Source organism: Patagioenas fasciata, chromosome 2 (genome assembly GCF_037038585.1).
Source record: "Patagioenas fasciata isolate bPatFas1 chromosome 2, bPatFas1.hap1, whole genome shotgun sequence".
Classification (NCBI taxonomy): Eukaryota; Metazoa; Chordata; class Aves; order Columbiformes; family Columbidae; genus Patagioenas; species Patagioenas fasciata.
Genome location: NC_092521.1, coordinates 98,410,530 through 98,423,357, shown reverse-complemented (window position 1 = coordinate 98,423,357; position 12,828 = coordinate 98,410,530). Strand labels below are relative to the sequence as shown.

General features: G+C 40.7%; 1 long non-coding RNA gene across 1 annotated transcript in view; it reads left to right on the top strand.

Annotated features, from left to right (window-relative positions):
- Positions 1–583: 583 nt before the first annotated feature.
- LOC136099053 (uncharacterized) overlaps positions 584–12,828 on the top strand; it is a 42,176-nt gene continuing 29,931 nt past the window's right edge. The window contains exons 1-5 of the long non-coding RNA XR_011737588.1: positions 584–645; positions 2,287–2,374; positions 3,336–3,405; positions 5,188–5,389; positions 5,898–5,994. This is a non-coding gene — a long non-coding RNA (uncharacterized lncRNA). The remainder of the gene's footprint in view (positions 646–2,286; positions 2,375–3,335; positions 3,406–5,187; positions 5,390–5,897; positions 5,995–12,828) is intronic.

The following is a 12,828-nucleotide window of genomic DNA, read 5'->3' as shown; positions in this document are numbered from 1 at the left end:
GGAATCATAACATCCCACATAGAGAGCAGTCCAAATTTCTGCCAAACTCTTCGCTGTGTCTTTAACTCAAACTGCTTGTACTGTTTGTGATTGATGCTTGTAGCAAAAGCCAGACCCAATGCAAGAAAGCCTTCTGCATCATGGCTCTGCCTTTCTTCAAGGAAAAACTTATGTCCAATTAAAACAGCCTGCCCTGGGAACTCCACACAAACCTAACACAGCCTTTTCATGAGATTATAATTGTTGTTCCTCCCTGTTTTCACTGTATAGTTGGTGTTAGTGCCTTGATTGCTGTGGGTCACTTAATTTAGACTCACCTGTCAACCTGCACCTGAGCAATTACATTGGTTTTGGAGGGAGCATGAAAGTAAATTAAGCCTGAACAAAACTTACTCTTTGGTGAAGAAACTGTTGCCGACTTTAACAGGATAAAATTCTGCCAGCAGGTAATGTTTTGTTGGGCTGTAGTGAAATACTTTGGAGAAAGATTTCCAGTTCATAAAACACTTCTAAAATGGTGATTGACCTTACATTTTGTGAACTGTTATTTTTCTCTTTGCAAACCAAGTTCCTATTGTTCTGCAGATTCCTTGCACCAAGAACAAGAAGATAAAGCTTGTACTGAAGAGCTGGACCTTGTGGGAGGTACAGGAGATTTCTGAAAATGCTAAGTTTTATTCAGGCCAACGTTTCTAAAACTGTGACTTCCACTGAAAGACTACTTGTGCACTTCCTCTGAAAGAAGTAGTCAGTAAACCCTTACAATAAAAGTAATGCTCATTTTCCAGTTCAGATATTTTTTCTTCTGTGACCTTCACCAGATCTTAAATTGTAAGGAGAGGAGTAGAACATATTTTCTAATTAATCCAAAATGAACACATTCATCATGCTCTGTAAATCACAATGCAATTCTGCCTTTCTTTATCCTTTTTCATTGGTGTTCTGGTTGTGTGGGTATGACTAAGAGTTTCTGGTCTGATCTGGAATTAACTTGGCAAAATGCCACCCACTTGTCAATCCAAGTCTGATTTACAGACCAGCTGAAGGGTACATGCTTTGGTGAAATGTGCTATCTGTAGATGAAACCAAAGTTAGTCAAATGGGGGCTCTTCATGAAAGACAGTCTATCTTCCCTGCTGCTGATTGTAGAAGCTGAAATGCCCAGGTGTGGACATAAATCAGAACTGAATACAGAGATGAGTATTCACACTGCCTGGTAGAATTTAGGTAAATAAATACCAGGCTTTTGGTTCATTCTGCTGAAGACATGGAGAGCAGCCCCATTCTTCAGGAAATGCATGGCTAAGGCCAGGGTTGAGATTTGAGTTCTTTCTGTGTTCTTTGATATTTGAAAACTAAGGTCACAATAACAAAACCATCTAGCTGTGTAAAAATAGGCTTGAGGGTGTGCTGAAAAGAAAGTGAAAAGAAATGGAAAATTATATCTGGAGACAGGAGCCATTGTCTGTATATGGCTCACTTGGGTCCTTGTATTGCCAGACCTCCTCCAGTCCCTAGGACAGACCTAATATGAGTAGATCGGAGCATACTCAACTTCACAAAATATGCTTACTGCAAGACAATTCTGTCCATTTGGGATTTTTTTTTTTATGTGGTAGTTTTGAGTCTGCCTTGGAATATTTTATATAACATCAGCCACTGTGCAGATTTATGTATTGTACTGTAATTACTTAAATAGGGGATTTTGTATGCTGCAGCCAGTGATTCATGAACTGCAGGGTATCTGCAAAAACAGGCTTTCATTGGGATTATGGGATGTAAAATGCCTAAAGGTTTTTGCCTTTGATAGCAGACCTGCCATTGCATCCACACAGGGTTTGTCTAATAAATTGTGTTAGTGTTTTCCAGCATCCTGATAACTTCCCTCCCCCAACTCCTTGCTATTCTGAAGTGTTTTGAAAGAAAACTGGTTCTCTGTGAATTACTGCTGTGGCAATCACTAAAACATACGTGCAGTATGCTTGCTGTTGGCCATGCAGGATAACAGAGAAGAAAGTTGAATAGGTTCTTCGGGAAGAGCTTTGCAATATCTGCAATTACACGATTTCTAACTAAAAATAACAGAGATGTGGAGGTATGGGGAAAACACCATAGTTGGATGTTCTCAATGTCTTCAAAAGGATGCAGTCACTTATCTTCCATCGTTTTAGGGTTATGTAGCTAAATCCCCTACCTGCTTTTGGAAATCGTCTCAACCACTGCAGAAAATGGGGCTGCTCTTTGATTTAAGGCATTATCTAACTTGGTGTGTTAAATTATTTCAAGCCCACAAGGAGGGGGACATACTGAAGACACCATAGTCATGCCTTTGTATCCAACCAATGTGTTAGACAAGGAATCCTTGCAGATGCAGGTAAGTCTAAAGCTTTTTCTTTGTGTGAAATCCAGCAGGAAGTAGGCAAGGGGAATCATAAATATATGATAATAACTTGCTGCCTGATAAAAAAACCCTAATTCATCCAGAGGATAGGAGGTTTCTATCTTGTGAAATTTCCTTGCTCACTTTTCTGTAAGCCATTTCTAAGTGTCTGCAGATTTCATGCTATAAAGACAGAAACGGAGTTGTTTTCTAGTTGCTCATGAGTTTTAATCATAGCAGGTACAGTATTTCAGACATGTCGGTGCTTGCTTTTTTCTGTTGGGATCCACATGTCTGCTTTTCTCTTTCCAGGGATTGGGAAAGATGCTTTTCTTAGTCATATTTAGCTCAGATCTAGAGCAGTACAGATAAAAACAACAAAGTTACTAACTCCTTTTCTTCTGAAGTCATCACAGCTCAGGTAAGTTCAGTAAATAGCAAGTACAAGTCAGGGTAAGGAAAATTAGTCTGTGTTTGGTGTGCACGAGATTTTTCACTGACTTTTATTCCTGTGCATAAGGGGGTCATGTCAGACATCAGCAGCAAGAAAATCCAAGGCCTCCCAACCTCCACCCTTGTTCACTTTTGGCTACGCCTGTTTCAAGTTGCCTAGCATGCAGCAGGTTGCTTTCTATTTTAAAAACTCAGTAAAAACATGAGGGCAGTGATCAGTGTATAGCTATGTGTATGCTGTGTACCTATGGGCAGGGCTGTATGTTCTTGGCTGAAATCCCCTTTTCAGCAGCAGTTCTTTGGGGCTAGGTGCTTTGTAAAGGTTTGCTTTTGTTTTTAAAGACCTGCGTGCTTCCACTCTTGCCATTTTGAGCTCTATTTTACAGCGCTTGGCCGTGCAAAGTGATGCTTCTGAACAGGGCATGGGAGGAGACGCAGCTCAGCAAAACTGCAGGTAAAGCGGAACTCACAGCCACTGTTTTCCATATGTTCCTCTCTGTAGGGACCTGACTGGACCTCGACCTGAGGAGGAAGCAGAATGGAAACTTAATGGAGAAGAGTCCCGCCCCCAGGTATATGAAGCAGCCAAACTCTTTTCTTATTCTTTCTGGTTTTAGCATGTTTCTTCCTGAGGGGGTTGGAGGGGGCTGTGTTGGTACTAGAGAGAGCAGGTTCATCCCTTGCTCTGCCTAAGTCCACAAAAACATCTCTTAGTGCTCAACTTTAATTTGCAGCCCTTCAAAACAATCTTCCCCTATTCTTCTTCTTTTTCTTTCTCTTTTTTTTTTTTTTTTCTTTTTCGTTTTAAGTTAGTTCACATTGATTAATCATTTTATAAATGTTTAGGGCTGGGATTGTGAAACCTTTTCTGGCAAGAATTTTTCCCCTGGAGTCAAGGATACTACTCATTAGCATGACTACTTGCCAGCATGCGGGAGGGATTCACAATCTGGACATTTGTAGTTTTAAAAATATGTCTCTATTTAGCTGATTTGAGCAGCTGAACAGGGTTGGTTATGGAAATCAGACTAACAGGCTGTCATGCTCGGGTGTTTTACTTCAGAACGCATCTATGGTGAAATAATGTATTTTTACATAAGACACACATTTAAACAGTATTTCAATTGTCTGTTTGTTGTCTTCAGTCTTACTTACAAGCATTGTGTGATACCCTTTCAGCATAAACCAAACCAAATGCTTTATTGTTAAATCCCCTCTCTATACTCCTCTTAGAGACAGTGTAAAAATGTATGTGGGTCAGTATTGACAGGAAAACCATTATAGGCCAGATCTGTCCGAAGTGGCTAGTTCTTGCAGGACACCTGGTTTTGAGTCCAGTGCGTGGAGGGGTTAGAAGGTGAGGACCTGGGTTAAGGTGGTGTCTGCAGGACATGAAGGTGGCATGGCTGTACCTCTTGTTCCTGCTTGCAAGAAACAAAACTCCGAGACAAGAAGTCTGGCTCTCTGACAGAAAGCCCTGTGGTTTATGTTACACCGATTCCCTGCCGTGAGTCAGTCACTCCCCCTTTTTTTCTGAGGACAAGTGAAACAATTCTGCCTCTGCTCTGCATGGCTAACAGCAGCAGTGACCTTCAGACTCGCCACTTAAAACTGGTATGGGATCATCCCAGTGAAAATTCAAAACAAGGCTGTTTTTCCCTTTCCCCCACACTCCTCCACCATGCTCTGCTGGGTTTACTCCTCTGCATGCAGCATGGCCATCCAACCTGGGCGCTGGGCTGCTGGAGCACAGGAGTTCCCTTCACTCTCTACATCTCACTCCACCTTGCACAAAGCTAACGGGGATTTTTCAACTCCTCACTTTCCTTTTTCCTCTTTGATTAACTTTGGACCAGATGGCCAGTCCCCAATCTCTCAGCATGCATTTGACTGACAGGAGCTTTTGATAAACCTCATAAGAATGAAGTCATCTTCAGGTCACCTCCTCTGCCTGGCCTTTAGCATCCCTCACATACCACCATTATCTGCTGAATAGGAGACAAAGGAAATTAGCTCCAATTCCCTATCATCCCCATTATTTCCACACTGATTTAAACAATGAGGCAATGAGATGCCCTTCACTTTCCTTGGAAAGGTACAAATGTCAGCTGTTAAGAAATGCAAACAAGAGGGTTCCCATGTTAATGGATGGGCTTCTTTGTAAAGCCATGAAGTGGTAAAGTGGATTTATTCACCGCCTGCCTGGAAAATGCTTAACACACTTCTAAACAAATTCTTTAACCACTTTTATTTTATATACAGTGCATGTGCAGAGTGCTTGAGAAGCCTCACTGTTTTGGTCTGGATATATATAATGAAGTGATATGCCTCTCTGTTGTTTTTTCCATATGCAGTTATCAGAGCTTCATTTGAGACAGTCCTGAATGGAAATCTTGGAATTCAAATTCCTTGATATACAAAAAGTTTTTAGCTGTATGTGAACCCAAGGACTCAAATGTAGGAAATTACCTCCAACTTCAAGTGAGGAAAGAAATTTGGATGCTCTAGACAGAGGACACAAGATCGTAAATCGTAACAGAAACTCTCCAGAGATTTGTAAGTAGTTACCTCACATCCACTTGGCTATTAACCTTTTATCTGAAAAGGAAAATAACAATACACCATAAGAAGTGTTACTCCAGGGTTATTTTAAGCCAGGCATGCTAGAAAATATCTTTAAAAATATTTATTTTGATGAGATTTCTTTTCCGAGATTGTGGTCTTCCACTTGAGTTTATTTGACTGACAGTTAATTCTGTTTTTTTGGCAACTGAATTTATCTGAATGTCTGGGTGCTTGTATGAAACCATACTCCACATCACTGGCACACTCACATGTGTTGCAGGAGATTAAAACAGGAAAGATCTCCAAAGTAACGCTTAGGAGAACTGATCCATAAATGGTGCTTTACCCTAAAATATAACTTCTATCTTCTTCTTTGCTTACTAATCACTCCCTAGTAAAGCACTCAGGTTCTTGTTTCTGAAACAGGGCTCACTACAGAGTCATTTCCTGACGTACAGTTGAAAAGCACCATACAGGAATGTACTTATTTATCCCACAGAGCAAAGATCATGCTGACAGCTAGAAACTGTGAGCTGTATTCCCATTGCCTGCTATGAAACATAGGAGCAATGACAACGTGTCCGGTCAAGAAACTGGTGAGTAATTCTGACCACCTGTTATGCCAAGGTGCTTGGCTTCCTCTGCAGTCAGTGGAAAAGAAAAAAAAGTCACCTTGGTACTCACGTTAGGCACGTAGAGAATTTGGTCATGCCTGTGTGATGCGTTGTGACTGCTGCTCACAAAAAGTACAAGTCTGAATCACTCCTTGCTTATTGACCTTAGAAGACATTATGGTTGGGGGTTTCTAAGTTGGGCTCTTAGGTTGGGCAGCCTATACATGGCTCTGAAAGTGATGGTCTGTGAAGGCCTCTCTGTGTTTTAGAGTCCTAGGTAGTGTTTGCCACATAGCTTTAGCCACTGATAAAGGCTGGTCTTTTTTTAAACAGTGTTTTCACAGGCGCCTGCACTTCACCAGTGACGGAGAGAATTCTGATGGTGATCTAGGCTGATAGATACTTCTAGGCACACCTGGCTAGCTTCCGCCAAGAAATCTGTGTCTAGAGAGTGGTGGCAGAACTGGAGCAGAAGAGGTTTTAAATAAAGGCCATCTCCATACTAATTTGAACGTACTCTTGCTGCTGGAGGAGGATTTTAATATGGAAGTCAGATAACACCTTTCTTTTTTTGCTTGGAGAGAGTCATTTTTATGGCTTCCCTTACTAGTATAAGATCCATATTGTGGCACTGCAGTAGAGGATTTCCATTCAAAGCTAGGCATATAAACTCAATGGAAGTCCACTACTTGAGAGAGGACTTGAGAAAAGTAAGTTAAGCCTAATTAATGAAAGTATTCATTCAACTGTTTCTGCAAAAATCAAAAGAAATGTTTTGCTTCTTTCATCTTTCCAGCTGGAAAGCTTCCAGTGTGGCCTGCACCATTAAAGGACTCCAGCTGTTTTGCAATTATACCTTGTTCTTCTTTCTTCTATATTCCATCTTATAGGGCTGAATCTTCAATCACCACAATTTTCTTGGTGCTGACAGTAAAAGGACAGTCTTCTGACAGCTCTGAAGAACCTGAAATTCATGTTAATTCTTTGAATATTTGACTAGCTAACACTGAAAGCCAGATGTTTGCTTCCATTTATCACATATACCCTTTTCCACGCTGATGTTTCTATTTTGATAATGACTGAATTTGTCACCAAGCTCCCTTTCTTCTGATCCCTTGACACCAAGTTGGTCAACTGACTGAAGATAGGCCCTAGGCTTAGCTAGCTAGAAGAAGGCTTAGTCTTGGGATTTACAGGAACAGATATCTTCTGTGCCTATGATCAGCAGCCTTGCTAGTACTTTTAAGGCATCTGATGGTACCTTTGCACTTGTAAGGGTGGGAAGCTCAACACATTTCCATGCATCCTGCTGCATTCTTTCTGATTGAAACCTGGAGGAGAAAGTGAGCTTCTGGCAGTGGTTATGAGTTTGGCAGCTGCAAAGCTTCTTTTGAAGACCTTGCTGTGTCAGGGTGCACATCAAGGTGCAAAAATATTCCTCTGAAGAGCTTATTTTCCTTAGACAGGGAAGACTGAGTTTTATGGAGCTAATCTGTGGCAGTGTTCAAAAGCTGTTTGCAATACTAAGTATTTTTCTTAAGGACAATTCTTTCCCATAATTTGGTTTTCACATACAGCCTGTCACTACTTGAAGTGTTTGGGTGTCCATCTCTGCACATAAATGGACACACGAAAAAGATGGACAGGTATACTGGCACTGACACAGTTTGATTTGGGTCACTCTACTGTAGATATTCAAGTCAGTCTGAAGAAGCAAGAACATAAGCAAAAACTCTAATCTCAAGGTTTTGATTATTTTTTTTTTTTTACGCAGAAGTATCAGCTATCTGCAATTCAAAGTGAGAGGTTGAGGGTGAGGGGCTTATGCTTCCCATTTTGCTTTTAAGAAGGTCACAGTGAAAGCCTGTGATTGAATATTTTGCATGGAACTGCCTATGACAAAGACAAAGATGAGGGGGTTTGTCAGAGTGCTATGAAAAGAGAGCGAGAGAAAGAGAGAAAAAGATGTGTTCGATTTTAAAGGTATATTTGAAAGAATGAAATAAAAAAATGCTTTCAAATCCTCTGGGACTTTCCAATTTATCAAGAAAGACACATTCTTCCTAATGAAAGGTTACTGACCTTCATGAATGTGACAGTTCAATTACAGCCCATTCATATGCAGAGCAGCCATTGATAAAGGATTTAGGAAATGTGACTAGCATAACAAAAAAAAAAAAGGAGGGGGGGCAGAATGTCTAGAAAATTATTTTTTATTGTGGAGCAAGAAATATAAATAAGATTCAGTCAGGTAGTAGAACCTTTTCTTCTCTGGACGAGCAACCCATTAGATTTGCTTCAGTGAATACATTGAGTTTTCCCTCTTCTTTTTCTACTAATATTTCTGTCTTTTTAATCCTCTGAACTACTAAACCTAACAAATCATAAAGCCCTTGGGGTGCTGAGATGCCGGGTTTCAACATTTTTTCCCTCTGACTGGCAGAGAAAGCTGGAATGTGTCCTAATGTTATTTTAAGTGCTTGACTAGTATTTAAACTCTTAAATGGATGGAAAGTTAAAGCTGCAGCAAATGCACATGCACATACATGTATACCCCCTGTTTTCCTTTGCCTTCCACCTTCTCCTCCCTCTGCTTCCCCCCACACACTGAGCTTGGCCTCTCCAAGGCTGTTAATAGCCAAAGCAGATATTGGCTAGACTCTCTGGAGCCAGCCTTCAGCCCGTGGAGGGTGACACCTGTGAGCTGATGTTTGTTGAACTCCTCCAGGTGTAGGAAAGATGCTTAAATTGACATAAGGCAGGAGCTGTAAAAACAGGCAAGGATGTCACTCATATATACAACTCCCTGGAAGATCCCAAGGCCAAGTTGTTGCGAAACAACTAGAAGGAAAGAAAAATGTTTCACTTGCTTTGAAATAATTCCAGATTATCTGCTTATCTATCTGCATGCACACACACACTCATGGATCTAGGCCTATGCGCACTGTGCACACATGAAGTATGCATAGAAAATAACATGAGGCATATGTCCCTACATACACACATAGGAACTCAACTTGTACTCTAAGATGACAGCAGGCTGAGGACTTGTGAAGTTAGATGAGGACAATCCTTTGCTTGGCGTAAGCTCTCACACATAGTTCCAGATGGAGCAGCTGTGCTGGAAGTTTAGTGCTCACCTATATTTATGTTAGGTCATGGTGATATGGAAGGCACCGTCTTCCATGGAGCAGCAAACAGATTCTTGACTTTAAGCAAGTGCTCAAATCCAAGTGCAATCAGATGGGTGTGAAGAAGTGCTAAAACCATCCAAAGAAGTCTGAGCCAGAAGACATTTCCTTGACCTCCACACAGTATCAATGAAACAGCATACGTGTTTCTGAGAAATCAGCCGCTCAGTTAATTGGTGCTACCTCCGCCCAGATATGGGGCGGAAACTTTCCACATTGCTCAGGCTGGGAAGAACTGCAGGGCCTGAGGCTCTGAAATCTCTTTTCTTCCTAGTGGAGCAACTGTGGGGAGAAGGGGCCAGTGCAGAACATTTTCTACTTCTGTTCTAGCCAATAACCGTTTCTGTTTCTGGTAAACCAGAACCACTCTCTGTACTTCAAGCTGCTACACTTGATATCTGTCTTCCCTGCCTAGTTACCTTTTCTGAGTAAATTCCAAGACCTATCACTAGTGGATATTTTGAGCACCTTGCTTACTGGGTGCTGAAATTTGTAAATGTTCTCGGGAAAGTCCTGAATGGCCTGTTCTTGAGGTCATGACTTTTTAATTAGCAATCACCCACTGGTACTGACTGTTTTGTAGACTCCCAGCCTCTGTTGGCTCATTCATGTTTAGGTGATCATTGTAGAGGAAAGAACACTTCCTCGTCCTTAGTCTAATTTTAGATCAAGGGCTGGCATGGAATTGGCTTGGCAGCATTGAGTGATAATGTCTCATAGTGATGTGTACAGATAAAGTAATCAATCTGTCTTTATTGGTTCTTTCAGATGACTTTGAAATGCATAATTGTAAGGTATTGAATTATGGAAATAATGGCAGAAATTGTCAGAACCTCTTTGGAATGGTGACATTCTCGCTTCTCTTTTAAGCAAAAGTTCATCTGATCAAAGGGCTTTTTAAGGCAGAATGTTTTGTTCTCCCTTTTGTTCAGCACGTACCTGAGATTTTCAGGAGAGTGTTAGGAGGCCCCAAGAGAAATAAATCCAGTACATTCCCACAAGATCTGTTTCCAAGAAATACATTGATGATGTGTTGCAGGCAATCCAGTGTCTGTTTTGGACATCCTAACATTTTTTATATGCTTCTTGCTTTTCCTGGTGGTATGCTGCACAAACTGTGTTAGAAGCTCTGGGCAGGCTCTAACAAACAGGTGACCATCTCTCATAGCTTTTAGCTGTTTCATAGCGTGACAAGATTAGAATCAAGGCCCTTTGAGCACTGGAGAGGAGCTTCCTAGTAGTATGCTCACCACTTGCTTCTAATGTTGAAAATAAAAACAAGATAAAGGGATTGAAAATGTTGTCATTTTTGAGTCTCTCTGCACAGTTAGATTCATTGCAAGTAGGGTTCCAGTCCAGCATAACAGTTAAACACTGAAGTTGAAACATTATTTTGTCTGAACTGAGGACTGAATCAATTATATTTAAAATGGAGAGAGTACAAGAACTAATCCAAGTATATTCTGTAAAATTCCCTATGTCATTCCTAAAATATGTTTTCTGCAACCTGCTGTATTCTATTTGGACTCTCATATGATATAAAGGGTTTGCTGGAATTTGTACGGGATAACCTTCCTGCAATGTTTTGTCTTTGCCTCTTGCAGATAATGCATGCCATCTAGCTTTTATTCGTTTTTCTCCTTGTAAGATCAACAAAACAAGACTTTAAAACATTTGGCACAGAAAATCTTTACTGTCTTTTGAAATTAGGCTTACTTTTCACCACTAGCAAAATGTATTTAATTTGCTTCCAATGGACAATTTGATCAACTCTAATTATTAGATAGCTTCATTTTCATGACAGATTTTAATATTCAAATTCAACGAAAAGCCTTCTTTACTGAATAGAAAATAATAAGAATTATTATTGGTACCAGCTTAATGCGAACATTTCTGATCACATTTGGTTCAGTTAAAAATAGTCTTTTGTTTCTGCTTATATTTAATTGGCATGGTTCCTTTAAAGTTTACTCTTGGCCCTGAGACTTGAGAGTGCAGTCAGGCATGCGGCTGGGAGCAGTCCTAATAGGCAGGCTGCACAACCTCACCAGCTACAGCTCACGGGCTGAGAGGGAGTTGTTCACCAGGGGAAAAAACACAGTCCACTGCCGCTCAAGCTAGCATGAACTTTACATACTGCACGCCTTGCTGATTGATTAAAAATGTAGTCATCCTTAAAGGCAAATCACTGAAGGACTTACAATAAGTGACAAATACAAAGATGGTTTTATGTAGTGTACTTTTATGTAACAGACTCTTCCAGGATGAGGATTTTGTTTGCAGTCAGCACAAGCTGGTTGATGACTCCTGTTAGCTTGCTGGTTGAGGCAGGTTCTCCTGAATCAGTTCATGTGGAAACCAAACTGCACCTGAGCAAACACTGGAAGGTGGGGAAGGAATTGCCTTCAGTCCACAGTTACAAAAGTTAGAGTGACTTATGCATGTTCCAATAGGGAAAACTTTCTCTCACGGCCAATGGTTTGATAAGATATGGCAAGAATTAATTTTAGTGGGGATAGTATACATGAATTACTGTATGGTTGCCCTCCACTTCTAGCTGGATTTAGAGGTGTACCTGGAGGAAAAATATCAGTTGGACTCTGTCTCAGTAGCTCTGATGCCCTCAGTCAACTGTTATGAGATAGCATATAGGAAAGCATTTGCATAAATAATCTCTAGATAACCAAAAAGAGTAAGCAGAGAGATGTACATGACAGTCCATATCATTCTTATGGTAGGCTTAATGGTTTGTAGCCTCAGTTTCAGCTCAGCCTGGAGATCATCAGGAACAGAAGAACAGGTCAGTGTGCAAAAGCACATTGTGGCCAGCCCGGCAAAATGACCTCTGAAAGAGTACTCATCCCAACAATAGTCAGTCACTGGATAGAAGTGTTGATGGATTTCCTTGTGTGAATTAAGGGGAAAAAAAGTTCCCTTTCCAAGCAGATGTGATGTACTCCCAGTGTGTGCCAGCAGCCCTCTTTTCCCTTAGGTGGACATTTTCAATATGTGCATAAATTCTTTCAGGTGCTGCTCATTAAAACTATGGTGAAGAAGGCACAGCAAGTTGCCTGTCTCACCATTATCTGTCTGGCCTAACATATACTCCACGTGTTAGGGTAGAGACCACTCTGTCTAATGTCTCACAACATATTGATAGTAAGAACTGGATCCAGATAGGCAATGTTGGCTCATATCCAGAAAATGTCATAACTATATGTGTGTATATCAAACTTGAAGTATTTAAACAGACCCCAACTCTGGTCTATCAAAGTGTCTAGAAAACATGTTTCTTCAAAAGAGCCTTTCCTACTTTGGAAGAAGCAAGAAAAATACAGTAACAGGCAAGATATATTACCAGATCTGGGCCTCAGTCCAGGAAAAGCACAAGTTTCCAAGATCCTCACATTTTTACATTACGGCCTATATTGAGGTCAAACCTTTTTAAGGTGTAAATTTTTCTTCTGGGTACTTGACAAGGAAACAATGTGGGTTCATTTCCGTTTTGTTTCTTTACGGTGCATGAAGGAATCCTGTGATATTTGTTTTTTAAAAGGTTGCAGCTTCTTTTTTATTGCTATGTTCTATTCTTGTCTTCTGGTTTGCAACGAGTCTTGCCAGAGCT